At 35.7% G+C, this 27,892-nt stretch overlaps 1 pseudogene; it reads right to left on the bottom strand.

Annotated features, from left to right (window-relative positions):
• Positions 1-64: 64 nt before the first annotated feature.
• LOC147474750 (pyruvate kinase, cytosolic isozyme-like) lies at positions 65-26,265 on the bottom strand (annotated as a pseudogene).
• Positions 26,266-27,892: the final 1,627 nt, after the last annotated feature.

Genomic DNA, 27,892 nt, shown 5'->3' with positions numbered 1-27,892 from the left:
CACGAATAAACATCAATAGCTATAGTCTATGGTGTACCTACCAAAACACACACCTCCTGGTCAATCACTTAATTGTCAACATCTTAATCACGGAAGCTGCCCCAACTCGGTGCAATGCCACAACTGAATCTCCCACCTTGCAAAAACCTTTCTCCTTGGCATATCGAAGGGAAAATACTAGTGCTTCTTTTGTTGCTTCTGCATCAGAAGCTTTTATAGACCCTGCACTCAATACAGGTACTAGACCCCGAACAATAAGACTATGCCTAGCCAGTGCTTCATCACTACATAACCAATCAAAGTTCTCAGTTTTAAAAGTAAGGCTAGACCAGCGATAGTGGTCTTGAGGAAAATTATCAGAGATACAAAGATGTATATCTAGACGCAAGCAGCTGAGATTGAAGATTTACTGGAAGCTAGAAAGCTTTGTCAGTCACCGGGAATTCAGCTCAAGTTTAGAGAAAGGAAGAGGCGAGAGTACAATTGGTTCCCACCGGAGGAAGGAAAGGTAAGGCTAAATGCAGATGGAGCATTGACGGATGAGGGGTCTGGCCATGGAGGTATTATCAGAAATTGTCATGGAGAGGTGTTAGCAGCCTATACGAGAAGCGGTGACATGCAAGCTGTAATCTATCAGGAGTTGAAAGCAATCGCGATCGGACTCGAGCTATGCTATGAACTAGGATACAATAAGGTGGAAGTTGAAACTGACTCCCTTACAACAGTGAATATCATCACTAAAATTGCAAAACCACCATGGACTTGTTCGAATTTGTAGGCCTTGATATAAAAGCTAGCTATGAAATTTAGCTATTGTTCTTTTGCGCATGTTTTTAGGGAAGTTAATAAGCTGGCAGACTTACTTGCAGGGCTTAAGACTTCTATCTGTAATGACTTAGTAGTGTTTATTCCTCTTCTAGATAGAGATTTGTATAGACTCATAGAGGAGGATACTATAGGTACAATCTATGTAAGACATGGTTAATTAATACAGGTGAGGGTCAGCCTAACCCTAGCTTATCTTAAAAAAAAAAAAAAAAAGTTCTCAGTTTTAACTTCGGGTACAACCACAGACAGGATTGGCCTAGATGGTCTATACTTGGCAACCATCTTGGTAGTACTTCCACCTCTTGTCAATACCAAAATTAGAGCAGCTCCGACAGAGTTGGTCGCGGCATGTATAGCGAAGAAGCTAGGCTCGAGTGGGCTCATAGGCACCGGGTGCGTTTGCATAATCCGTTTAAAGGTTGCTCCATAATTTACTGCGGACTCTGCTTCTTTGCAAATTCTGGCCATGGTCTGAACAGTGAGCTCTGGATATACTCCAGCAGTCGTTTCCCCAGTAAGCATTACACAGTTTGTTAAGAAATGCATTCGCCACATCAGTTGTTTCTGCTCGTGTTGGCCGTGGGGACTTGATCATTGACTCTAACATTTAAGTTGCAGTAACAACAGGTTTCCCTTGGATGTTGCACTTATAGATCATTGTTTTTTGTGCTAAAAATATCTTTTCAATTGGGATTTCCATACCCATGTCACCTCGTGCTACCATAAAAGCGTCAGAATTTGCAATTATATCATCACAATTAGCTACCCCTTCTTGGTTTTCAACCTAGAAAAATAAAAAAACAATAGTTTAAGCACTATCAAAATTTTGTGATGAGAGTTCATAATCATCAGGTAAATGACACAAAATAGGTAAAAGGTGGAATGTTAGGATGACTATGTTTGGAGAGAGAATAGGAGAGAGGGAGCGAGTGAGTGAGTTTTGAGGATCCGGCTTCAAAACCCCTTGCGAGATTATATTTCAAAATTTTTGTTTTTAAGTAAAGTCCATAAGCGGACGTTAGAGCGGGTCTAGATATGTATATATATATATATATACGGCCCATTTAGACTATTTAACGCTTATGGACTTTACTTAAAAACAAAAACAAAAAATTCAAGAAAGGGTTTTATATATATATATATATATATATATATATATATATATATATATATATATATATATATATATACTAATAAGTGCCTTAAATTACGCGTGTTTCTATGCCACTCCCAAACAAAAACATGCTTTGTCCTCAAAGTATAGAAATAAGAAGGATAGAAAATGTCATGGAAATGCGTGAAAATTTTAGATCACTTGCAAAACAAATTTAGAACATACTAATATAGGTAAAGAAAAATAGATACAACTCTATATGAGTTCCACCCGTTATGGGAATAACTAAAATTAAATTGCTTGGGATATAAACAAACCTACCATAAATAAAATAATACCATGCATTCACAAATCAAGCATGTTCCTATCGTGGCTCCTATCGGATTAGCTTCCGAAATTTCGTGAAATAGTGAATTTCACGAAATTAAGGTACCTAATTACATTATGCATCCCAATAAAATCAACAAGGCCTATGGATTCTATATTTCGATATTAATACATGCAATTTTAATACGTAAACGTCTAATGTGCTAAAATTAAATATACCACCCCCAAATAATTTTGGAGAAGGGGGTTCATGAAATAATTCAATAGAAAAATTAAATTATGTAACTAACTAATTTTTATGATTTTTAACATTTTATAAAGAAAAGTGCGTAATTTACATCCTAAAAGTGCCTAATTTTTGCAAATGTTTCTATCACACCCCCAAACAATCGAACGCTTTGTCCTCAAAATGTAAAGATATAAGGAAAGAATTTACCATAGAAACGTGGCAAAAATTGGTAGTACCTGTAACAGAAATATTATAAAGATAATATGATAACATGAAGCACAATTAAACTGTTACGTACTAACTAACACAAACTCTACTAGAGTAAGCATGACAGGCAAAGGGTGCCAAAAAGTTTTGAAATGAAATACTAAAATATGCCACCCCCAAACAAAATTTGAAAACTCTTTCTAAGTTTGAAAAAATTTGTGGCCTATACTCCCGAAAGGTGGTATCTTACAAAAACTTGGGTCTTTTAAAGTCAGATTCCCTAGACTTTAACTAAAAAATCTAATAACATGCAGTTTACCATATATCAACAACCTAAAGAGTTATGCGTCTTTCCATAAATAATTCACATGGAATGCACCACCCAACATAATCAAGCACCAAGACTTTCTACAACGCAACTTAGTAGAATGCGAGCGGAGCCTGATAAACCTATATCGTAATCGAGCATGCACCTTTTTATTCTTCTTTGAACGAAAGGGTGTCCAAGTGAATGATCGTGACAAAATGGATGGTTGTGGAAGATATGTGGGATATGGATAAGTTTTAGAAGGAAGAAATGGAAAAAATGAGAATGTAGGTTTAGCAGAAAACTCATTCATGGTGTAGGTATGAACTATCTCAAATCTGAAAATGAAGGTATCAGGTGGCTTGTCCTTAGGTATTATTTCCATATCAGGAGGGTTTAAAAAATCATGAAGCACAGGAGAAGCAAGAAGGTCAAGTACAAACTCAAGGTTCCTTTGAAAAGGTGGAAGGTGGGGAATATTGGTGATGGAAGGTGAATGAGTGACATGAGGATGTGAGGTGGGTGAATAGTGCTCAACTAGTGTTCTCAGTTCTAGATCATCAAAAGCCTTGAGATATGTAAGACATTCCTTAATAGGTGGGTCAGAATAATCAGTGGGATAGAGGTTGAAAAATTCTTCTTCCGTCATGGCGTCGAGAGATGAATGGATGTCAATAGGAGGGGACTCGTGAGGTGGCGAAGAAGGGTTGCAAAAGAGTCGAAGGAAATCACCCTCGATTTCATCTACGTCTAGGGAGTCGAAATTGTGATCTTTGCCTTCTTCCATAAGAGGGGTATCTACTAGTGTAGGGATGAAAGCGTCGGCCGCACTAATGTGAGATACAAAACTGTTAATGGACTTCACTTCTCCTTCTACAGGAAGACCTAGTTCTCCCTGCTTTTGTCTAAACATGTTAACTTCCATAGAAAGATTTCCAAAAGAAAGAGTCATTGAGCCATCCCGACAATTGATTTGGGCATTGGCGGTTGCCAAGAAAGAAAGCCCTAAGATAATGGGAATGGAATCATGAGCAACTTATGTGTCGAGAATAACGAAGTCGGCTGGATAATAAAAGTCTTGAACTTTAACGAGAATGTTTTCAACTACACCCTTGGGGTACTTAATAGAACGATCGGCTAAATGCAAAGTCATTTTGGTTGTTTGAAGTTTTGTTAGACCTAGTTGTTCATATAAATAAAAATGGAGTAAGTTAACACTCGCCCCCAGGTCTAATAGAGCAGTTGTTATGAAGTAATCTCCCAAGGTGCATTATACAGTAGGACGATCAGGGTTCTTATACTTAATAATTTCGTTATGTTCAAATAAAGAGAGATATTATTTAGTGAAGAAGGTTTCATTGGGTATGTTGGTTTTCCTCTTCTTGGTGCACAATTCTTTTAGAAACTTAGCATGTCCAAGTAGACTTTTTATAGCATCTAGAAAATATAGGTTTATAGTCAGATTTTTAAACACTTCCCTAATCTCATCAAAATTCTCGTCCTTTTTAGGCACAACTAGTCCCTGGGGATATAGTGGTTTATCTCTATATTTAGCATAAGGGTCAAAAGTATTATTAGTCTTTGATTTATCTTTAGCAATTTTCAATCTAGGTGTCCATATTGGAACATCTACAGGTGTAGGATCATCTATTTGTATTGTGGTATTTAGTAAGGTTGTACCTTTTGGTTGTGGTTGGATTGGAACTTCTTTAGTTATAGGGTCTTCAGTTTCTATGATAGTATTCAGTATGGTTTTATTTTCAGCTTTCGTTTGCAGGCGATCTATAAGCATAGTCACTTTGTTATCAACTACTCTACCTGAACGAAGGGTAGTGACTGCCTATAGGTCCCCTTGGTTTATATCACTATTACAGTGAATACTGTTCACTTCGAATGCGGTGTTTGTTAACGTAGGATTAGGCACTGCTTGACCTGGAAGTACGCCTATTTGGTTATTACTTTGGTTACCATACTTTAATCTCATGCAAGGCTAAGTCTAATATGAAAAAACAATAACAGCAGTCAAACAAGCCTGATTATACTAGAATTAAACTCCTCTAACAGAAGAAACGAGGAGTGAAAAAAGGAGAACCTAAATGCCTCCTTGCTATGCTTATGAATAGTTTCTTTAATACGAATCTCAGTGTCCTATAGAATCTTGGAACACTGAACCAGCAATTATTTCAATGAAAATATGAATTGTAACTAACCTATGTAAATCGGGCTTTCTTCATAGGGGCACAAGTGCATTCAATTATAAATTAACAAGGGCGCGTGCACACTCGGTTAATTATTTTGTTTAGAAACAGGCATTCGGGCGATTTTCTGATGGGTTGGGCCTTGAAACTGGAAAGAAAATGCAAAACAAGGTTACTGGAAGGCATGGCGCATGTGCGCTCAAATATAGGTATAATAGGGCGCGTGCGTGCTCCTAAAAATTTCAAAATTTTACACTAGTTTTCTAAGACGTCCAGTAAGGGGCCTATAAAATTTCAGGACAACCGGAGTTATAAAAGTCCTTCTACTGCCCTGCAAAGTTCGTGAAATAGTTTTCGGACACAATACAAACAACCGAATGATTAACCAATCATAACAGAGCCCAAAATTGCCAAAAGTTTATTGGAAAGTCCTGACAGATCATGCGTGTTCCTGTAAAAAAAATTAAAGCAATTGGAGTTCTACAAACCCTCCTTATCGGCTGTTGTTCCAGAAATTAAGTGTTGCAAAACTGCATAAACACACTGGAAACAAACCACTAGTTAGGTGGTCAAAACAAATTAAAAACTCTTCAAATTTTTGCTGCAAACTCCTGACTTATGATATATACTCCTGTAAAAGTATTAGAATTTTTGGAATGGTCGAAGTAACCCTACTCATCTGTTTTTCCAGAAACTTACGGTGTGAAAGGTTTCATATAGTAGTGTAAAGATGATATTAGTTCACATGGTAAAACAAATAGGAAAAATCTGAAAAACTTCCAGTAAATCAACAACACCTTAAATAGTATGCCTGAAAATTTTCAGAATTTTCAAAAATTTAAAACTACCTTTACCGCAGTATTTTTCACTATGAGTCCGCAATCTTAAGGGAGCGCGAGCACGCTCTGTGCAAGGCAAAAGGGAGGGCGGGCGCACTCTTAGTTTAAAACAGTGAATATCAAGCTTGAACAGTAACGAAAATATGAGAAACAATAATGAAAAATTAAAAGCGTGGGTGGGTAGAGAATGGGGGATTTCCCCTTGGATTCAACCAATTGAATTCTTGTCCTGAATGAGTTTAAGATGGAAGTGGCGCGTGGGCACAGTAAAAGAAAATAGAAGAAAATTGCAAACTTAGGTTTCTCTAACTTATTCTTACGTTATCAATTATTTATTTCCTACTCTCACATATATATTCATGCAATATATAGAGTACGGAATCGTTTCACTTTTAACTTTCTAGACTTAAACGAATTCAACTAATCAAACACACAGAAACAATGGTGAGAACAATATTTATAGATGTGAATTTATAATACAAAATAAAATATATTAATTTAACTTATAATAATTTAATTAAAGCAATTGAATATGACTTGAATAAAATATGGAGAAGAATAGAGAGAGATTGAAATCCACTTTTTAATTTCTTAACATGCTAGCATAGATTTGTATATAAAACCCTAGTGTAGATATTCTCACACAAGGTTAAAATATAAAGACTAGACCTTTAATGATCCCTAATTACTTTATACTATCTCTAGTCATAAACTAATTAGCATGAGAGAAAGCTTGTTCCTATTCTCATGGCAAACTCACTATTCTCTAGTTTAAGTTAAACTCTTCTTATCTCTAAGTCAAGAAAAACCTAAATTTGAAACCCTAAACAACAATCTATACTAACAAATCAAGTCCTCTCAAAGCTTCATTCAAACTCCCTCTAATGAGAGTTTAGCTTTGATTTCTGGGACTATCATGAATAAAAGAATAAAAAGAAGACATAATAGAAAGAGAAGCAATTGAATTGAATAATAATAATCACTTGAAGGTATTTTAATGGAGGTTTTATGGAGGCTACAATTATGAACCGTAATTACTTAAACTATATTAAACTAAAGAAAGGGGAGAGAGATAACTAAATTATTCTAACTAATGGAAGGGAGAGAGAGAGAACCTTGATTTCCAACTAAACTAAATAGGGGAGTAGCCAAGTTTTGTTTAGCCTTAACCCTCTTTATATATGAGAGGTTTAGGTTTACAATTTCGTGCATGGGCTTTGGAGCTGTGTTTTGAGCCACTAAATCAAGCCAAAAACCTAATTACTTAAGTCTCAAAAGGGTGTTCTATTTGAAATTACTGCAACAGCCTTTTTATACACTCTTAGTGCTCTAATTAGATTAAGGACTATACCAATAGAAAGCTCTTTCCGAGCCGGTTGTTTTGACATATAGTAGGCCCAATTCTGAGGTGTAAGTTCAAAAATATGGCCTACAGAAGTTCTATTAACTTTTATGCTCTATTTTTGTCCACATTGACTTTGACTTTTCAGCTTTAACTGGGCTTTAAAAAGGTTTTTTCTCCTTGAAACTTGGGCTTTAGCCATAAAACTTCTTAGCAACCAACATTTGCTCCTTTCTCTTGCAAAAGTCATATTTCTTCACATATTTGACTTTAAGACCTGAAATACACAAAAGTACGTAAATAGTACTAATTCTTATTTATTATAAACATAATTGGTCTAAATGTAATATTATTAATAGGTTAAAACTACAATTTTGTGCTCTTATCACATACATGAATCAATTGTCTCAAATCCTGGCGTTTATCTAGCAATCTCTTTAACTTTTAGCTCAGGATAAGAGTCAAAAGGGCATGTTTCTTGGACAAGCAGTTCCAAACCCTAATCTAGCAAACACTACCTTTAAACTCAACAATGCACCAGGTACAAGTAATCCAAACCAAGGTGAGGTGAATGTAGTCACTACTCTTCATTATAGCAAAACCGTAGATAATCAAATACGTCTGCCAGATGATCACCCCAATACAGCTGACTCTCTAAAAGCACCACTTCCAACCAAGTCATCATCCACCACACTGGGAAACGAGCAAGCTGATCCATATGCCAAATTCTGACCAAAGGCACCGTTTCCTGCACGTTTGGGAAAGAACAAACATGATGAAAATTTTGATGAGGTTCGAGAAATGTTCAAAAATTTGACCATCAACTTACCATTTCTCGAGGCCTTCAAACAATTGCCAAAACATGCAAAGTTCTTGAAAGATATGTGCAACAACAAAAGAAGAACCAATGTTCCTCAACAAGTGTTCCTCACAAAACAGTTCCTTTCCATCACTGAAACCAATGGTATTGTAAAATACAAAGACCCAGGAAGACCCACCGTTCCATGCACATTAGGAGACAAATATACTGCTAATACAATACTAGAACTAGGCGCAAGTGTGAACTTACTTCCATATTACCAATTCAAACAACTAGGTCTACATGAGCTAAAACCTACCAACATGACTCTGCAGTTAGCCGATCGCTCCATCAAGTATCCCGAAGACTTTTACTATCCCATCGATTTTGTCATTCTGGATACTGAAGTTGCTTGTGACTCGATTCCTATCATCTTAGGACGTCCTTTCCTTGCCACTGCAAATGCCCTCATAAACTGTAGGGATGGTTCCATGACCATGTCCTTCGAAAATATTTCTGTCGAGGTCAATGTTTTCAAGTTAATGAAACAAATTCCAGATGCTAACATTGATGGTGAGATTAGCATGGTTGATAGTCTCGCACAAGGGTATTTAACCAAAAAAATTCCTAACGATGAAGTGCACCAATTTCTTTCTTTTGGTGTTTCGGAATTTGATGTTGACTCATACACTAAGGACGTCACCACGTTATTAGATTCAACACCACTATTTGACCCTACTATAGCGTTGTCTGGCGATTTTGAAGAACATCAATCCGTCTTCTCTATTGAAGACAATTTTCCCCAAGAATCTTTGATTCCCACTCTTGATTTAAAGCCTCTTCCTTCGGATTTGAAGTACGTACATCTGGATCCAGATGGCAGTCACCCGATTATTATTTCATCCAAATTGACTGCTGATCAAGAAAAGCATTTAATTCATGTCATTCAAGAACACCGTTTTGTGCTTGGATGGTCTTTAGATGACATCAAGGGTATTGACCCCCAGTGTGTGCACCCATCGCATACATCTTGAAGAAGGAGCAAAGATGTCGCATGAACCGCAACGTCGTCTGAACCACGCCATGAAGGATGTGGTGCAGGAGGGAGTTTTAAGATTACTTGATGGTGGTATTATATACCCTATCTCTGATAGTGTTTGGGTGAGTCCATTCCACGTTGTCCCCAAAAAGTCTGGCATTACAGTTGTGCGAAATGAAAAGGATGAATGCATCTCCACTCGCATCCCAGTGAAATGGAGAATTTGCATTGACTATCGCAAACTTAATGCAGTGACACATAAAGATCACTTCCCTCTTCCTTTCATTGACCAGATGCTTGAACATTTAGCAAGACATGCATATTACTGTTTTCTTGATGGCTATTTAGGCTATTTTCAAATTGTCACCGATCCGACTGATCAAGAAAAAATAACGTTCACTTGTCCCTTTGCCACCTTTGCATATAAACGAATGCCTTTCGGCCTTTGTAATGCCCCTGGTACATTCCATCGTTGTATGCTTCATATTTTCAATGATATGGTTGAACGTTTTATGGAAGTTTTCATGGACAATTTCTCCATATATGGTAACTCATTTGATAGATTCCTATCAAATCTTTCCCAGGTTTTTGCGCGTTGTGAAGAGAAAAATCTAATCCTTAACTGGGAAAAATGTCATTTTATGGTTACCAAAGGAATCGTTCTAGGACATATTGTTTCAAAAGACTGAATAGAGGTTAATAAAGCAAAGATTGATAAGATTTCATCTTTTCCTATCCCACGAACGGTTCATGACATCCATGCCTTTTTAGGCCACACTGGATTCTATAGGAGATTCATTCAAGATTTCTCAAAGGTTGCTAGACCTTTAACTAATATCCTAATTAAGTATTCCATATTTGATTTCAATTTCAATTGCAAACAAGCTTTGAGGCTTTGAAAATCGCCCTGACTACTGCTCCTATCATCCAACCACCAGATTGGTCTAAACCATTTGAACTTATGTGTGATGCTAGCGACTATGTTATTGGCAAAGTACTAGGTCAACGGTGAGACGACAAACCCATTGTCATTTACTACGCTAGTAAAACTCTTAATGAAGCTCAACGTAACTATACCACCACTGAGAAGGAGTTCCTAGCCGTAGTATATGCCTTGGATAAGTTTCGTCCATACCTAGTTGGTTTTTCGACAATTGTCTACACTGACCATGCAACACTTCGTTACCTACTCACGAAAAAGGATACGTAACAGAGATTGATCCGATGGATCCTTCTCTTGCAACAGTTTACTTTGGAAATTAGAGATAAAAAAGGTTGCGAGAATGTTGGTGCAGATCATTTATCAAGGCTCGTCAGTGATGTTGATAATGATTCAAAACCCATATGTGATTCCTTTCCTTATGAGCACTTGTACTCAATCTGTTCATTTCCTTGGTACGCTGATATAGTGAACTACCTTGTTACCGAGGAAGTTCCTTCCTCTTAGTCTTGTGCTGACCGAAATAAGTTCGTTTCCACTGTGAAATATTATTTTTGGGATGACCCCTACCTCTTCAAGTATTGTTCAGACTAACTCATACGCCGTTGCATTCCCGACTGGGAACACAATGACGTGTTATCCTTCTACCATGAACAATCTTATGGTGGTCATTTTAGTGGTAAAAAAACTGCGGCAAAGGTTCTACAATGCGGCTTTTACTAGCCCACACTTTTTAGAGATGCACATGAGCATTGCAAAGCATCCGTTCGCTACAAGCAGCTGGGCCGCATTACTTAATGCAATATGATGCCCTTAAATCCAATTCTAATTATTAAAATTTTCGATGTCTGGGGCATAGTTTTCATGGGTTCCTTCCCAAATTCTCATGGGTTTCTCTACATCTTGGTAGTTTTTGACTACGTGTCAAAATGGATTGAGGCAATACCATGTCATGCTAGTGACCATAAGACTGTAGTAATTTTTGTAAAAGAAAATATTTTCTCTCATTTTGGTATCCCCAGAGCTATCATCAATGATGGGGGAAAATATTTTTGTAATAAAATTTTTGAGTCAATAGTCAAGAAATATGGAGTTACCCACAAGGTGACAACTCCGTATCATCTTTAGACTAGTAGCCAAGTGGAAGTATCTAATAGAGAGATAAAGTCCATTATGGAGAAAATAGTTAATCCATCTAGGAAAGACTGGTCTCTCTGATTATTTGATGCCTTGTGGGCATATAGAACGACCTTTAAGACACCTATAGGGATGTCTCCTTACCACCTCATTTTTTGGAAAATCTTATCATCTGCCGATTGAACTTGAGCATCGTGCTCTATGGGCCATCAAAAGCCTCAATTATAATATCAATGTGGCAAGCGAAAAGCGGAAAGTGCAAATCAATGAGCATGAGGAAATTCAAAGTGATGCATGTGATCTCTCAAAATCTTATAAAGGCAACATGAAAAGAGTGCACGACAAGCACATTTTACGAAAAAATTTCAAAATTAGTCAAAAAGTTTTGCTTTACAACTTAAGGATTATACATTTTTCTAGGAAAATTGAAAACACGATGGTTTGGTCCTTTCATTGTCTCTGCTGTAACCCCTTATGGGGCAATCTCTTTGAAAAATTTAAACGATAACAACAAATTTCAAGTAAATGGTCAACGTCTCAAACATTTCCACAAGTTACGGTCTCCAGATGTCGACAAGACTCTTCTGCAATATCTAGTCTACACCGACTGATAGATTTGCTTGGTGTACTTCATTTCATGTGTTTTAAAAAAAGGGAGTACACCATTTTGGTAGCCACGCCCTTTTATTTTTTCTTCTCTCTTATCAACTGGAGTATGTGGTTGCAAGCGTCGGAACCGTAGTCCACAACAACTCTATTTCAGACCCAAGTATAAATGTCTTCTGATAATCGAACAAACGTGTCGTTTGGTAAACGATTGGTACCAAAAATTTCCCCTCCTTCTCTTCCCTTTTCTACTCTCTACCTCGCGAACTTCAGCTAATCATTTGGTGTAAGTCTCACTCATCACGAATAGATAATGGTCGTAGTACTTTTACTCGTAAACGACGTGCGCGAAGGATGGGGTGGTGTATGCGTTGTCAAACACCTTTCTGTCCAGGTCTTAAATTCCTATCTGATACTTACTAGTATAAGGTATACTTTTGTCTGACACCGTCTGAGTAGGATAAACTTCGTCGCCGCACCGTTGCTCCCACGGGGTGGGAATCGTCTTGAGGATCTGACGTTAAAATACTCACAACCATATTGAGGATCGGACGTTAAAAAGGCTCACAATCATCTTAAGGATCTAACATTAAAAGATTCACAATCGTATTGAGGATCTGACGTTAAAAAGACTCACAATCGTATTGAGGATTTGACGTTAAAAAGACTCACAATCATCTTGAAGATTTGACGTTAAATGACTCGTGTCTTTTACATTTCCCCTTTGCACTACCTGTGTCCACAAAAGAGATTCGTGTTCAACCTTGGATGTTGCCTACTCAAGACACGGGCAATGGATTCCACTAGGCCAACCCGTAGCTGTTCGCTATTTGATTTCGTTTCGGGGTAGTTTGAGGCTATACCATATGTAATTAATAAGGGTAATATTATTAGACTGTTGCACCCCTCGCACGGTCAAAGATGGTATACTACTAAAAATACATTTAATGACAGCTAAAAGCTATTATGAAATACATATAATGACACTTTTTGGTTGAAAAATTAGCCGTCATTACTGGGGGTGTCATAAAAAGTCTACCAAAACCGTCATAAAGTCCATGACAGTTTCAGTAGAAGTGTCAAGAAAAATCCTTTTTTGATGTCTAAATTTAGTTAAAAAACATGACACTGTTTATGACAGTTTCTCGTAAAACTATCAAGATTTAATGATAGAAAGCGTCAAGGTATAGTTCGCTTAATGACATTTGTACGACAAATGTCCTAACACTTCGTGATATTTATGCTACAAACGTCATAACACATTTCTGATTTTTCAAAAAATAATAATAATAATAATAATAATAATAAATTGCAATTCCCCTACTACTAGACAAAATTCCACCTTTATGCTCCTTACCTAAAACTCAAACCACACTATAACATCTTAAGAAACTCTCTTCCATAAATATTTTCAATTACATGATTTTCAATTATCTAATACACATTAATTAATTAACAAATAACACTTGATTCAAAAAAATCGAGTCAATCTCATAATCTAATTTACATAACCTATCTCTAACAGAAAAATCTAGTCAACTGATGAACCAATCCATCTCGAACAATCAACTTAAGTGAACTACCAAGCTGGTGTCTTGTGTATACCAACTGTTTCCATGTCCATCGAATGTTTTGAATTATAACCTGAGAAGCATTGTGTAGAAGAATATTTTAGTTTGTTTGATAAGTAAACTAAAAAAATACTAACAAAATGATGCTTGAACAGAAAAACCCATAGAGGAAGCATTCATTGTTAGAAATAATAATCACCATACTACGTCAAAAAGAGTAGCAAAGGTGAGCATGGATAATTTGAAGTTTTAACCATATTACATATTAGAGTGCATATTCCCTTGTACGGCTACATAGTTTTTTTTTCAAGTAGCCCTGTCCCTAAACATATCAATGTACCTTCTCCTTCCCAAACATTCTAGTGCTATCATTTATCTCAAAAATGGAGACACTGAACCTAATAGATTCAAAGTGATATTTGCAGTACAGTCTCTCCATTTTACCGAGGAGTTACGAGTTCATCTCTATTGACACAAATTATACACATAAAGCCTTCCATATATACTCTTTACAATGATGCACCCAACATCCACTACTAAAAATTGGACTTATTATGACGGCCAATTATTTTCAATTTGGCTTTATAAAAAATCAGATTCTACGTGCATGCAAGGCTATATGTGAAACAACCAAAATATTCAAAGTGTCTTTTATGTCATGTGAAGTTCTTTGCTAAACCAAGCACATACATAAGATTTCATATACAACTCCAAATACTTATAAAAAATATATAAAAGTTGTAGGCATGTATATATATCATACAAATGTTAAAAATAAAAATCAACTCACTTGTTCATCATCATGACCTAAATGATCGACACATAGCACACAAATTGAACAATCCCTTAAAAAGAAAGATCCACTAACAAGAACACTTAAAGATCTACCTATATATCTATGCCACGGATATTGGTAGGGTGGCCTCATGGGATGTCAAGATTCTCTCTCCTTCACATGGTGTATAAAAATAAAGGAACTTGCACACATCACAGGTGGACCAACTAGTACATGAGCCAAATAGTCCAAATTACTTCTAATGGTAAATAAGTCGCAACAAAAAATCACTGCCAAGAAGAAACAAACCTTATTTATCCTTTTTTAAACTTTTATGCTTTTCAACAAATCTAGTCCACAATTCTTCAAAGCTAGCTTACTACAGATGGACTAGAAAACAAAAACCAACATTTTCAACAGTATGGGGGTGTCCAACATTCAAAATCTACAAAGAGGTGAAACAATAATTTTATGGTTAAAAAATTCCAATGTATGATATAGGAGTGACCAATTTTCTAATCTACTTGAGACAAAGGGATATGATTTTCAAGAAAACTTAAAAGCATACCAAAATCACAATTCCATGCAATTGAATTGAGAAAAAATGAATAGGAGTAGAGAATGACAAACCTGTCCTTGGTATTGTTCCTGAATTTGCTTTCTGAAAAAAGTACACTATCCAAATTCTAATAATTGATCCGTTGGCTAAGTACACAATACATGCACACAATAATAAGAAGTTGGGAGCATAAAATGCTTCTAAGGTGAAAAACATAAGTACAAGCTATGACACGCGTCAGAAAATTTTATTTAAACATACACACAACATGCACTCTTTTATACCAAGACATGATTAGTAGTATTGTACCTCTTTTATAGCTTCTTTTGCTTGCTTTTTTTATCCAATTCGAGCCTGCCTACTACCATTATCACCCCTAGATTTCATTTGATTTACAAAACCAGGAAAAGAGAAACCAATTTATAGTCCACATTGTATAAACTATAAACTATAAACTATTATAATGAACGGATTAATTTTAAATGCAAGTGCAATAGGGTTAGAGAAATTAGAGAGAAATACATACCGGCCTTAAGCAATTAGAAGCCTTATTAATTACAATAACTTCTTAAACAAATACAATCTACACTTACCAGCAACCTCCTTTTCTTATGTAAGACCAACAATTTATAATGACCAGCAAACAAAGGTACTATGAATGGACTCTATTGGACAAGAGAATGAGATAGAGACATGACATTAACTTATTCAATTCTCGCAAAGGAGAATTGTAACTTGCATGCATCACAAGTGGAACACCTGAGTTTTCAAAGTATTGCCCAGCTTCTTATGGCGCAAGGGAGAAATAGAACATATCCACATCATGTGACCTATAAAGGGTGTCAAAAGTCTAGAAATTAGTGATCCCAATAAACAATAAAGACGGACCACAACATCACTACTTGTTAACTTCACTAATATCAGTAATATGCTAGCAAGACAGCTAAATGCAAGAAACTCCAACAAAGTTATACCATCTCTGCATCGTTCCACACTACAACTAAATCATCAAAATATTTCCAAGTGTTTGCAATCATTAGTTCAGCCAAACAAGTTAAAGGCCAATGAGCTCAAGTACAATGAGCCAATTTGGTTTGTCCTTACAATAGTTGGAAGCCCTGCTTACTAAAATCCCCATGCAAGCAATTAATCAAACACCTAATGTGCACAAAACAGCACCCCCATAGTTACAAATGGCTCCAACCTACTACTACACAAATGGCTCCAACCTACTATTACAAAGAATAAAAAAAAAATTGAAAACATCATCAACCCACATTTCTTCGAAACAAGATTTTCAACAAAAATAATAACTTTTTTTCGATTATAACATTTAATCCAACAAACAAACAAAAACAAGTTTTATCCTGTTAATCTAACCATGCCTTAAAACGAATTCTCCCAACAATTCAACCAATAAAACGGGGACGAAATATACCGGATTCAATTGTTCGTTATCGTTAACTCTTTCTCTGGGCTTAATTTCACCAAATTTAGCATTAGATTCCACTTTCTTATCTTCTTCTTCTTCTAGAATCTCACCTTCCTCTTTATCACCACCACCACCACCAACAACAACAACAACAGGTACATTTTTTTCAGTGCAAGGAAAATGGTTTCAGAAGAGTAGGAGATATGGGGGGGCGAACTTTGGTTTTAACCCTTTTCTTTTTCGTGATTTATTCGCTAAAAGCCCTAAACCTCTCTTGACGCTTGACTGTTGACTCGAAACAAATGATTTAAGGGTCCCAACTCCCTAACTACAAAACTAGCACCACGATTTAGAAAATATTGACGGTTCACTATTTTGTGGTCTGTTACTTTTTTTTTTAAAGGTATTTGACGGTTTATTATATCGAGAAATTGGTCCCAAGGCTTAATTTTGGGGAAAATGAAGTCTAGAGAACACGGTTTTTTATGAGTAACTCATAAAGACAAATTTTAGGGAAAAGTAACTCACGAACCCACTATTTCAAAATTAGTAACTCTCAAGGACAAAATAAGTTGGCCCCGCCTTTTTACATATTTTTAAATGTCAGTTATACCCTTCCGTAAAAATAACCTTCAAGGACAAATGGCCTGGATTTAAAATAAATATTTTTCAATTTTACTTTTTTTGTAATTTTACTATAAACAATGAGTGTTCATACCTTCTGCTAGTGTATGAACAATAATTGTTCATAACCAAATAGGTGAATGTACCTTATACAATATATTGATGTATGAAAAATGTTCATACCCAAAGACTGAACATTGAATGTTCATACCCAAAGGACCAAAGACTATGAACATCGAATGTTCATACCCAAAGGATTATGAACATTGAATGTTCATACCCAATCAATGTTCATACCGATAAGACTATGAACATTGAATGTTCATACCCAATTCATACCCAAGGACTATGAACATTGAATGTTCATACCTAAGGACTATAAACATTAAATGTTTATGTATGAACATTCAATGTTCATACCCAAAAGAACTATGAACATTGAATGTTTATACCCTATCAATGTTCATACCAAAGGACTATGGACATTGAATGTTCATGTATGAACATTGAATGGTCATGTATGAACATTGAATGTTCATACCCAAGGACCATAAACATTGAATGTTCATGTATGAACATTGAATGTTCATATGAACATTGAATGTTCATACCCAAAAGACTATGAACATTAAATGTTCATACCCAAGGACTATGAACATTGAATGTTCATACTAAATACACCGGGTCGTTTCGTCTGGGCTAGGATGTTAATTATTTTGAGTCAGGGGTATATGACAAGCTTCTTTTTGTGTTATGAGATGGTATATGGATGATGTAAATGATGTAGATGGATGATGGTCGTTGAACAAAATAGAAGCGTATCAAAACCTAATTATCCCTCAATAAGTAAAGGATGAGTAGGGTATCCTTCCACTTTTAAGTGTATGTTTATATGAAGGACAGGACTAGAAAGGTGGTTTGAGGGATTAAAAACTATAATTATAGATATTATAGATTCTTAAACTAAACTAAACTAAGGTATTAAGAATTTATAAGAAAGGGAATTCAAGAGATTAGAATCCACCAATACTTTTGATTCAATGACCTTTCGCTTTATGGTTGTTCTCACAAGTAGACTACAATTAGGCAATCGAGAGAGTATCGATGCCCTCTTGGACAAAACATCGTTAACAAATAACTCTACTTAAGGTCATTCTTATGTTCATGTTACTAGTATATTCTTTCCTTTTATGTGAGCTTGGGCAGCTATTCAATGAATTACCATCTAAGGCAAACACAAGGAATACTTCCCTTACTCTAAAACACTACACAACTAGAAGAAAAGTAGAGAATAATAGTATAATATTCAATTACAATAAATAAAATCATATTCTTGCATTATATTCAATTGCAATAAATAAAAGCATGTCACTAGCAAATATTCAATTGCAATAAATAAAACCCTAAACTAGCATAGCATTCGATTGCAATAAATAAAAACCTTAATCTATACTTCCATCCCCTAGTCTGGGCAATGAAACTAATAACTAAAAACATAAAGAACTAACCTGATTGAAGAACACCATGAACTAGAAGAATCATTAAACCTTAAGCACTAACTTCATCTCCTCCTTTGAAGGAGAAGATTAGCCTTCCATAAAGAAGGAAGAACGAGAAGAAGAAGAGTCAAAAAATATAAGACTAGAAAGACTAATTTATTAAGACTTAGCTAGTTAAAACCGATCTTTTATTATTAATCTCTCTCTGCCTCAAGTTTTGGAGACAAGAGTATAAGTGAATTGGCAAATTACATGAGGCACTTAAGTCCTCTATTTATAGAGGTTACAATGAGCTCTAGAAGCATTCCAAACCGTCATTTGTTTCCTAATACAAATAGACTTCTTTCAGAGTTCAACTTCGTCTCCAAAACTAGGAAGGAATTGGCTACAGTGTCAATTCATGTGTCTGGACGCACTATTCATGCATCTCAGACGCAAGCAATGCGTCTGGACTCTCGATCCATGTGTCCCTGACGCGTAAGCCTATTTTGTCTCTTCAACTCTATCCTTCTATCATCTTTTACGGGCTTTGGTCCAAGCAACGAATTCTTTGGCCTTGGGCTTCCAAATAGGCTTTAAAATTGGTCCAAGTCGCATCTTTAATAGCTCCAATTCCTTGGCCTTCTCCATGATTGTCCACGGGCCTCCCATGTGATCCTTAATGCTCTGAATTGCTCCGTTTTACCCTTTCTTCTCTAATATTCTACAAAACTCTCTTTTTCACCTGTAGAATCTTAAAACACAACTTATAAACACTATTAGTCCACTAAGATGGCTAAACAAGAGTCATAATCGAGGGTTAAATTGCACTTTTTGAGCACTTATCAGTATACTTGACATTTCATCTACCCGATCCGTTTTTTATTTCGCGTCAAGGGTATACTTGACCTTTCATCTACCCGGTCCTTGTGAGTTACAAAAATAAAAAGGTGTCCTTGAGAGTTACTTTTTCGGCATTTTTGTCCTTGAGAGTCACTCCCTGTTATTATATTTCTAACTTGACTATTTTAGGAAAACCGTCATTAAATCACCGTATTTTCATGATGCCTGTGTGTTATTATACACGATACAACGTGGCAACACCCGTCATAAAAATATCCCAGGAATACATATCTTAACGATTTTTAACAAAACTGTAATGATAGAAAAAAAAAACAACAGGTCATAATAGGTTCTTTTTTTAGTAATATACCGTCCTGCACCCTAGGCCCCCAATACATAAAGGTTAAGCCACAATCTGGCTAGATTGGGTTAGCTCCGGAGTCAACATAACAGTTGCCTGGGATTTTACATGGAGAGTCTTCTGGCCGTCCAGTGTTGCTAACACATTAATCTTCCCTTGTACATTTGTATATAATTCTTAAGCATTCCGACTTCTATTGTCCTCTTGTCTATGAACAATCACCACCACAGCCAGAAAATGCCTGCACTTTTAATAACAACCCTAACACACAATGGAAGAAAAACACTAATTATAATCTACAACAACAAGCTACACCTCCAGGTTTTAATAATCAAAATGTTAGGCCCACTGCAAACTTCAATCAATTTAACCAACATCTAGGACAAGGAGATTTAGGTGACCAGAATAGAGGTTTAGTGCCCATGACCCAGAACTATCAATATCAAGACATTACCACGCAAGAAGTCTTAGTTCCGGTCACTACTCCTATGGCCACTCAACTCGCCAAACCATCTATAGACGAAGTAGTAGTGACCTTGCTGCAAAATCATAATCAAATTATGCAACAAACATTTCAAATGATGCAGTCTTTGTGCCAAAAGGTTATTGACATGTCTTCTAACCAAAATAATAACCAAATAGGCGTGCTTCTAGGTCAAGCTGTGCCTAATCCTACATCAACAAACACCGCCTTCGAAGTGAATAGTATTCACTGTAATGGTGATATAAACAAAGGGGACCTACAAGCAATCACTACCCTTCGTTAAGGTAGAGTAGTTGATAACAAAGAGACTATGCCTGCAGATCACCCACAAACGGAAGTTGAGAATGAAACCATACTAAATACTGTCATAAAAACTGAAGACCCTATAACTGCAGACATTCCAATCTAACCACAACCAAAAGGGACAACCTTACAAGACCCCATCATAGAAATTGATGATCCTACACCTGTAGAGGTTCCAATATGGACACCTAGATGGAAAGCGGCTAAAGATAAAGCAAAGACTAATAATATTATTGACCTTATGCTAAATATAGAGATAAACCACCGTATCCCCAGAGACTAGTTGTGTCTAAAAAGGACGAGAATTTTGATGAGATTAGGGAATTATTTAAAAATCTAACTATAAACCTACCTTTTCTAGATGTTATAAAACTTCTACATGGACATGCTAAGTTTCTAAGAGAGTTGTGCACCACGAAGAGGAAAACAAACATACCCAACGAAGCCTTCTTAACTAAACAATATCCCTCTTTATCTGAACAGAATAGAATCGTTAAGTACAAGGACCCTGGTCGTCCTACTGTACAATGCACCTTGGTAGATTACTTCATAACAACTGCTCTATTAGACCTAGGGGCGAGTGTTAACTTATGCCTTTTTTATTTCTATAAACAACTAGGTCTAACAAAACTTTAATCAACCAATATGACTTTGCAGTTAGCCGATCGTTCTATTAAGTACCCCAAGGGCGTAGTTGAAAACACTCTCGTTAAAGTTCAGAACTTTTACTATCCAGCCGACTTCGTTATTCTCAACACAGAAGTTGCTCATGATTCCATTCCCATCATCATAGGGCGTCCTTTCTTGGCAACCGCCAATGCCCAAATCAATTGTCGGGATGGCTTAATAACTCTTTATTTTGGAAATGTTTTTGTGGAAGTTAACATGTTTAAACAAAAGTAGGGACAACTAGGTTTGAATGTAGAAGGAGAAGTGAAGTCCATTGAGATTTTTGTATCTCACATTAGTGCGACCGACGCTTTCGTCCCCACACAAGTAGATACCCCTCTTATGGAAGAAGACAAATATCACAATTTTGACTCCCTAGACGTAGATGAAATCTAGGGAGATTTCATTAGCCTCTTTTACAACCCTTCTTCGCCACCTCACGAGTCCCCTCCTATTGACATCCATTCATCCCTCGACGCCATGACAGAAGAAGAATTTTTCAACCTCTATCCTACTGACTCTTCTGACCCACCTATTGAGGAATGTCTTGCATATCTCAAGGCTTTTGATAATCTAGAACTGAGAACAATAGTTGAACACCATTCACCCACCTCATATCTTCATGTCACTCATTCACCTTCTATCACCAATATTCCCCACCTTCCACCTTTTCAAAGGAACCTTAAGTTTGCACTTGACCTTCTTGCTTCTCCTGTGCTTCATGATTTTTTGAACCCTCCTTATACGGAAATAATACCTGAAGACAAGCCACCTGATACCTTCATTTTCATATTTGAGACAGTTCATACCTACACCATGAATGAGTTTTGTGCTAAATCTACATTCTCATTTTTTCCATTCCTTCATTCTAAAACTTATCCATATCCCACGAATCTTCCACAACCATCCATTTTCTCACGATCATTCACTTGGACACCCTTTCGTTCAAAAAAGAAGAAGAAGGTGCATGCTCGATTACGTTCTAGGTCTATCAGGCTTCGCTCTCATTTCACTAAGTTGCGTCGTAGAATGTCTTGGTGCTTGATTCTATTTGGTGGTGCATTCCATGTTACTTATTTATGGAAAGACCCACAACTCTTTAGGTTGTTGATATATGGTAAACTGCATGTTAATAGATGTTTTAGATAAAATCGACGGAATCTGACTTTAAAAGACCCAAGTTTTTGTAAGATATCACCTTTCGGGAGTATAGGCCACAAAATTTTTCAAACTTAGAAAGAATTTTCAAATTTTGTTTGGGGGTGGCGTATTTTAGTATTTTATTTCAAAACTTTTTGCCACCCTTTGCCTGTCATGTTTACTCCAGTAGAGTTTGTGTTAGTTAGTACGTAACAATTTAATTGTGCTTCATGTTATCATATTATCTTTATAATATTTCTGTTACAGGTACTGCCAATTTTTGCCACGTTTCTATGGTAAATTCTTTCCTTATCTATTTACACTTTAAGGACAAAGCGTTCGATTGTTTGGGGGTGGGATAGAAACATTTGCAAAAATTTTGCAGTTTTAGGATGTAAATTACGAACTTTTCCTTATAAAATGTTAAAAATCATAAAAATTAGTTAGTTACGTAATTTAATTATGCTATTGAATTGTTTCATGAACCTCCTTTTCCTAAATTGTTTGGGGATGGTATATTTAATTTTAGCATATTGTATGTTCACATATTAAAATTGCATGTATAAATATCGAAATATAGAATCCATAGGCCTTGTTGATTTTATTGGGATGCATAATGTAATTAGGTACCTTAATTTCGTGAAATTCACTATTTCACAGAATTTCGGAAGTTAATCCAATAGGAGCCACAATAGGTGCATGCTTGATTTGTGAACGTATGTATTATTTTGTTTCTATTAGAGTCCACTTATGTCCCAAGCGCTATTTATTATTTTGTGTTATCTCCATAATGGGTGGAACTCATATAGTAGTTGTATATGTTTTTATTTCTTTGTATTAGTACAGATTAACCTTCTTTTTCAGGTTCTCCCATTTACAAGCATGTTTCCATGGTACTCTCTATCCTTTATTTTCATTCCATACTTTGGGGACAAAGCATGATTCTGTTTGAGGGTGGTATAGAAACACGTTGTAAATATTTAAGCACATATTAGGTTGTATATTATGTATTATTTGTCTTATAAAAATTTGAAAAAAAAAAAAAAAAACTAAGTTAGACTTACCCCCATTGCAAGATCCAACGGCTACGAGATGATTTTTTTTTTCAGATGAAGAAATCTTACCGTTGGATCTTACAAATAGGGGGTAAGTCTAACTAACCCAAAAAAAAAATCAATCAAAAATATAGTTTATACTATACACTTAGTGATAATGGTATTGTTCCCTTCTCCATGATGATATTAGTCTAGAAATCGCACATAGTACTTAAATAAGAATTTAATTTTTGAAACTTAGATTAATATGTAGGTAATAGTCATTGCATCTTTTCATGAACAACTTGCATAAGCATCTATGATTGTACTTGTCAGTATTTTTCTGAGACCTAGGTTAGAGTACTTAATACATATCCTATGAGCATCTAGCCTAAAACCCTCATAAGAGTGAAATATCTTAGTGATGACACAAGGGAGAAGTCAAATTGGAGTAGAGAAATCACACATCCACTTGTTTGATCACCATACCATATCCTAAGCGAGAATTTAGGCCCTCTTTGGATCGATATAGCCAGAAATTCACACCTATATGAAATTTATTATCTGCTAGTCGCCCCACTGAGCCTTTCATTAGACTTTTCACAAACCACAAATCATTTACCCAAAAAAAAAAAATCAGCATACCTATCTAGATAAGTCTGAGAAATAGGATGAGTGAACAAAAGAGAAGAGAAAAACCTGTGTAAACAAAAATTAGTTAGTTGATTCAAAAGAAAAAGAAAGCTTCCAAAAGGAAAGAAAAATAAAAGTTAAAACTCCAAAACTATAATCAAATGGAATCAAAAGCCAAAACAAAAGAGCTAAGGATGGAAACAAAGTGTAGACGAAAAATAAGAACAAGGTTTTCTCTAGTTACATAATATGAAGATCCTATTTTCTTAGATTTATCTTTTTGAATATCCGTTTCCTTCCTTCTTTAACCAACACCTATGCCCCGTATCACCTAATAAAGACCTCTAGCTCAATTAGGAATAGGTTGGTGTGATAGTAAGTGGTAGATGTGTTTGATCGACCTCATCTTCCTTGGATTGTCATTGAGATTGTGAGGAAACGTGTGCCCACTACACACTAGAGTTAGCAAACTTGAGTGGAAAAATCAGAGTGGTATGTGTCTTGACACATTCCTTGTGAGAACTTACTTAGGCACGCTACCCAAAAGTTCCAGAAAAAGACCTGCCACTGCATTTCATAGCATAGTTCATTGTATAGTTGTTTATCTTAAGATGATTTGATTATTATACATGTATAAATTTAGGAGTTAGATTGATGGCACTACTACAAAAAGGACATAGATAACATCCCAAAAACACCATGAATTTTATTGGATAGCACTTACAAAACGTTATTAAACACGATGTTATGCTTTTATTGATAGAGTTTTTTCCAAAGAGGCTATAGATTTAATAGCATTTTCTAGTAAATGCTATTAATTTAATTGCATTTTTTCTTAGTGCTACCAAAGTATTTATAGCGCTTTATGTTAGCGCTATTACTATTTCAATAGTGTTTATGTAATAAACGCTATCTATTTCAATAACGTTTTTTTTTCCAATCAGTGCTATCTATTTCAATAACGTTTTTTTTTCAGTTAGTGCTATAAACCTATGGCACTGAATTGTTGTAATAACCACCTGTGCAAATATACTTAAAATCCACAAATTAACAACTCCCATAACACATGATAATCAGCAATAACTTCATTCATTAATAACCAAAATACCCATAACATGATAATTAATAATAACTTCACTCATTAATAACCAAAATATAGTATTCCACTGTACAACGACAAAAAGAACAAAAGACGTGATTCAAGTTTTCACAAAAGTTTATTTCAATAAAAAAAATAAACATGCTACTATCGACCTACTCCGCATGGTTACATGCTTTGTGGGCCATGCAATTGCAGTCCCTTTAGCATCTCCCATTGTTTGCAATTCAAAAGTTTTTCTCCAAAGACGTGGTTCTGAATACGTTAACAACTTCCTCTACCAAAACTTTCAAGGCATTGTCTCCAAGAAGTACAACATGTACCGATTTATTTGATAGGATCGTTAGTCTCCCAACGCCCTTTAATAACTAATTCATGTAGAGCCGCCCAATTCAATAACTTGCATTGTCATCTAGGTTCCTACATTTCCAAAAGCAAAAGAAGAAAAAAGTTTAGTATGTGACGAGTAGTCTTAGGCACACATTATACATTGCACCATGACACACTAATATATCTTAACTCAATAAAATATCGTGCCTAAACAAGTAACCTACAAGTTATCCCTGCTTGTAAAAGAAATATTTTACCTGTGGAAGAGTAGTTTGTATCCCCTGATCACCACTGCCTATGCCTTAACCCTAACACCGTGCAAGAAAATGATTTCATGTCTAGCTTATCTATCCTTCTAGCCATAGCCTCGTTCTATTAAATTCAATCTACAAAATAGAAAAACAAAACAAAAGTAGATAGGTTCAATATATCGTAAAGCGACAAAATCCAATATAGTACAAAATGCAAACCTCAACTTCTTGAAAAATTTGCGTAATGTACAACCAACAAGGAAAAGATGGCTAGTCAGCTCAAGTAATTAGCGAGATAGCTGGATAGTTCTAGTTGAAGTTGTTTTATGCAGAAGGGCGGTACTTCAAGAATGGGGGTAGCATGAGCTTTATTTGAGTAGTGAGTACTAATTTTAATACATTTCTTTCAAACTTAACCTTTTATCTACCCAATTAAAATTTAAAAATGCAAAAGAAACCCTTACCTCTTTGCAAACAGTTGTCAGCCTAGGATGTGCATGACTAAACGGTTTGAGGGAAGTACTGTCCTCGGCTTCAAATCCGGACTCAGCAGTAGATGTGTCTCCTCCTTTCATCTGTTCCAACAGTAGGAATGATACCAAAAAATAGAAAGCTATTACAAAACAATGTATTGAAGATGAGTTCTAAAAATGTATACTGAGTATTGATAAATTTAAAGGTTTTACGCCACTATGATGTGGCTTACTATAAGCAATTATCGTACGATCATTGATCACTGATAACAAACCATCACCCCACCCATCCATTCACACTGAACTTCAATTCAACTTAGCTTAATTATCTTACAGTACACTACCACTACATTCTTCATACCACAAAACTTCACATTAGTCCAACCTTACTATCATACTTCATTCAAAATGTAGTATCTATTTCAATCACTACAAGAAAAAAGGTTTTATATCACTGTTAAAGACAGTCACAAAAAGTCTTTTGTCACTGTTTTTTTTTTTCAAAACCGTGATGGAGTGAGAGTCATTTTTTTTTTCCAAAACCGTCTCAAATATTTGTTCCAAACTAGCCTCTCTCAGCCATTAAAAATGGTAACAACTACTCAAAAACCGTCACAAAAAAACGTATCTTTTGTGACAGTTCTGGCAAAATCGTGATAAATGTTATAATTTTTTTTCAAAAAAAAAAACTTGTATATATTTGAAAACAGACATTTCACATTGAATTGGAACTGTAACAAATATACACCTAAAATATAATCCATTAAAATTCAAATAGCATTCATAAATGCTAACTCCATTGAACATTCCAATAGCAAAAATAAGCATAAGACTTAGGTAATCAATAAATAAGTACTTAATAATATACAAATTAATAGATTAGGAAAGAATTGTGACCAAGTCACATTCACGTCAAATACTCGTGATTAGTCTTCATCATAGTTCGAACGGCGTTGACATCTATCCGAGGTAGAAGTCTTCTTGTTGGCCAGAAAGTTTCTTGAGAATGAAGCTATTCAAGCTTCTCCTCCTCATTCAGCCAAGTATCTACTTTACCCGACGGATGAGACGATGGGGCAATTGATGGTATCAACGAAACATCAGCATCCACAAACTTCTGCACAACTAATGCATACAATATCTCTTCTAATGCTTTCTTCCTCTCATTCACCTTAACCTCAGCAATTCTCCTAAAGTTTTCACAATAATAACAACTTTAAGTAAACCCCCAACTACTCTATCAATTCAACTATTGCAAATTTAAAAGTAAAACTAACCTGTACAAAACAAGGTCCGTGCCAGCGGGAAGCAAGCATGACCATGAACGTGGGAAATGTGATGTTGTTTGTACTTCTAAACATCATGGGAGATTGACATTTTTCTATTGCCAATGAGACTGCATGTGTAGTCTTCAATGCTCGTGCTCAAGGTCATACACTCTTTGATATCACAAACTATGTTATCTCAAATTTGAAAAGAGCTCAAAATTTTCTCCACGAATATTTACTTTTACCTATAACCGCATGCCGAATTATGAGGACACATTTCCCACAATTTTCGGCCATTTTCACCGACTGGGTTAAAGTAGATTCTATGTGCCCTGTAAACAGAATAATTTGTTCATTTAGATTTCGGGCATGGTGGCGACCGTCATGGTACCTGAGGTACGTCCGTTGTTTCCCTGACGACGAAAATATGTTGGCACATTTGAACGAATCAGGGGCACCACAATGGAGCACCATTTGGCAAACCATTATATATTGGCACGATGCTATGTAAATGCATTTCACTAGAGAGGATGAGAGAAAGTCAGTATCTATTGGTTGGTAAAATTTGAGTTGAACAATGTATATATATGTAACTGAATATATAGTTGTGTTTAATGTGCTATCATTTTTCCTTTTATATAATATATTTGTTT

Source organism: Coptis chinensis, chromosome 9 (assembly GCF_015680905.1).
Source record: "Coptis chinensis isolate HL-2020 chromosome 9, ASM1568090v1, whole genome shotgun sequence".
NCBI classification, from domain to species: Eukaryota; Viridiplantae; Streptophyta; class Magnoliopsida; order Ranunculales; family Ranunculaceae; genus Coptis; species Coptis chinensis.
This window is presented reverse-complemented; position numbering and strand designations above follow the sequence as displayed.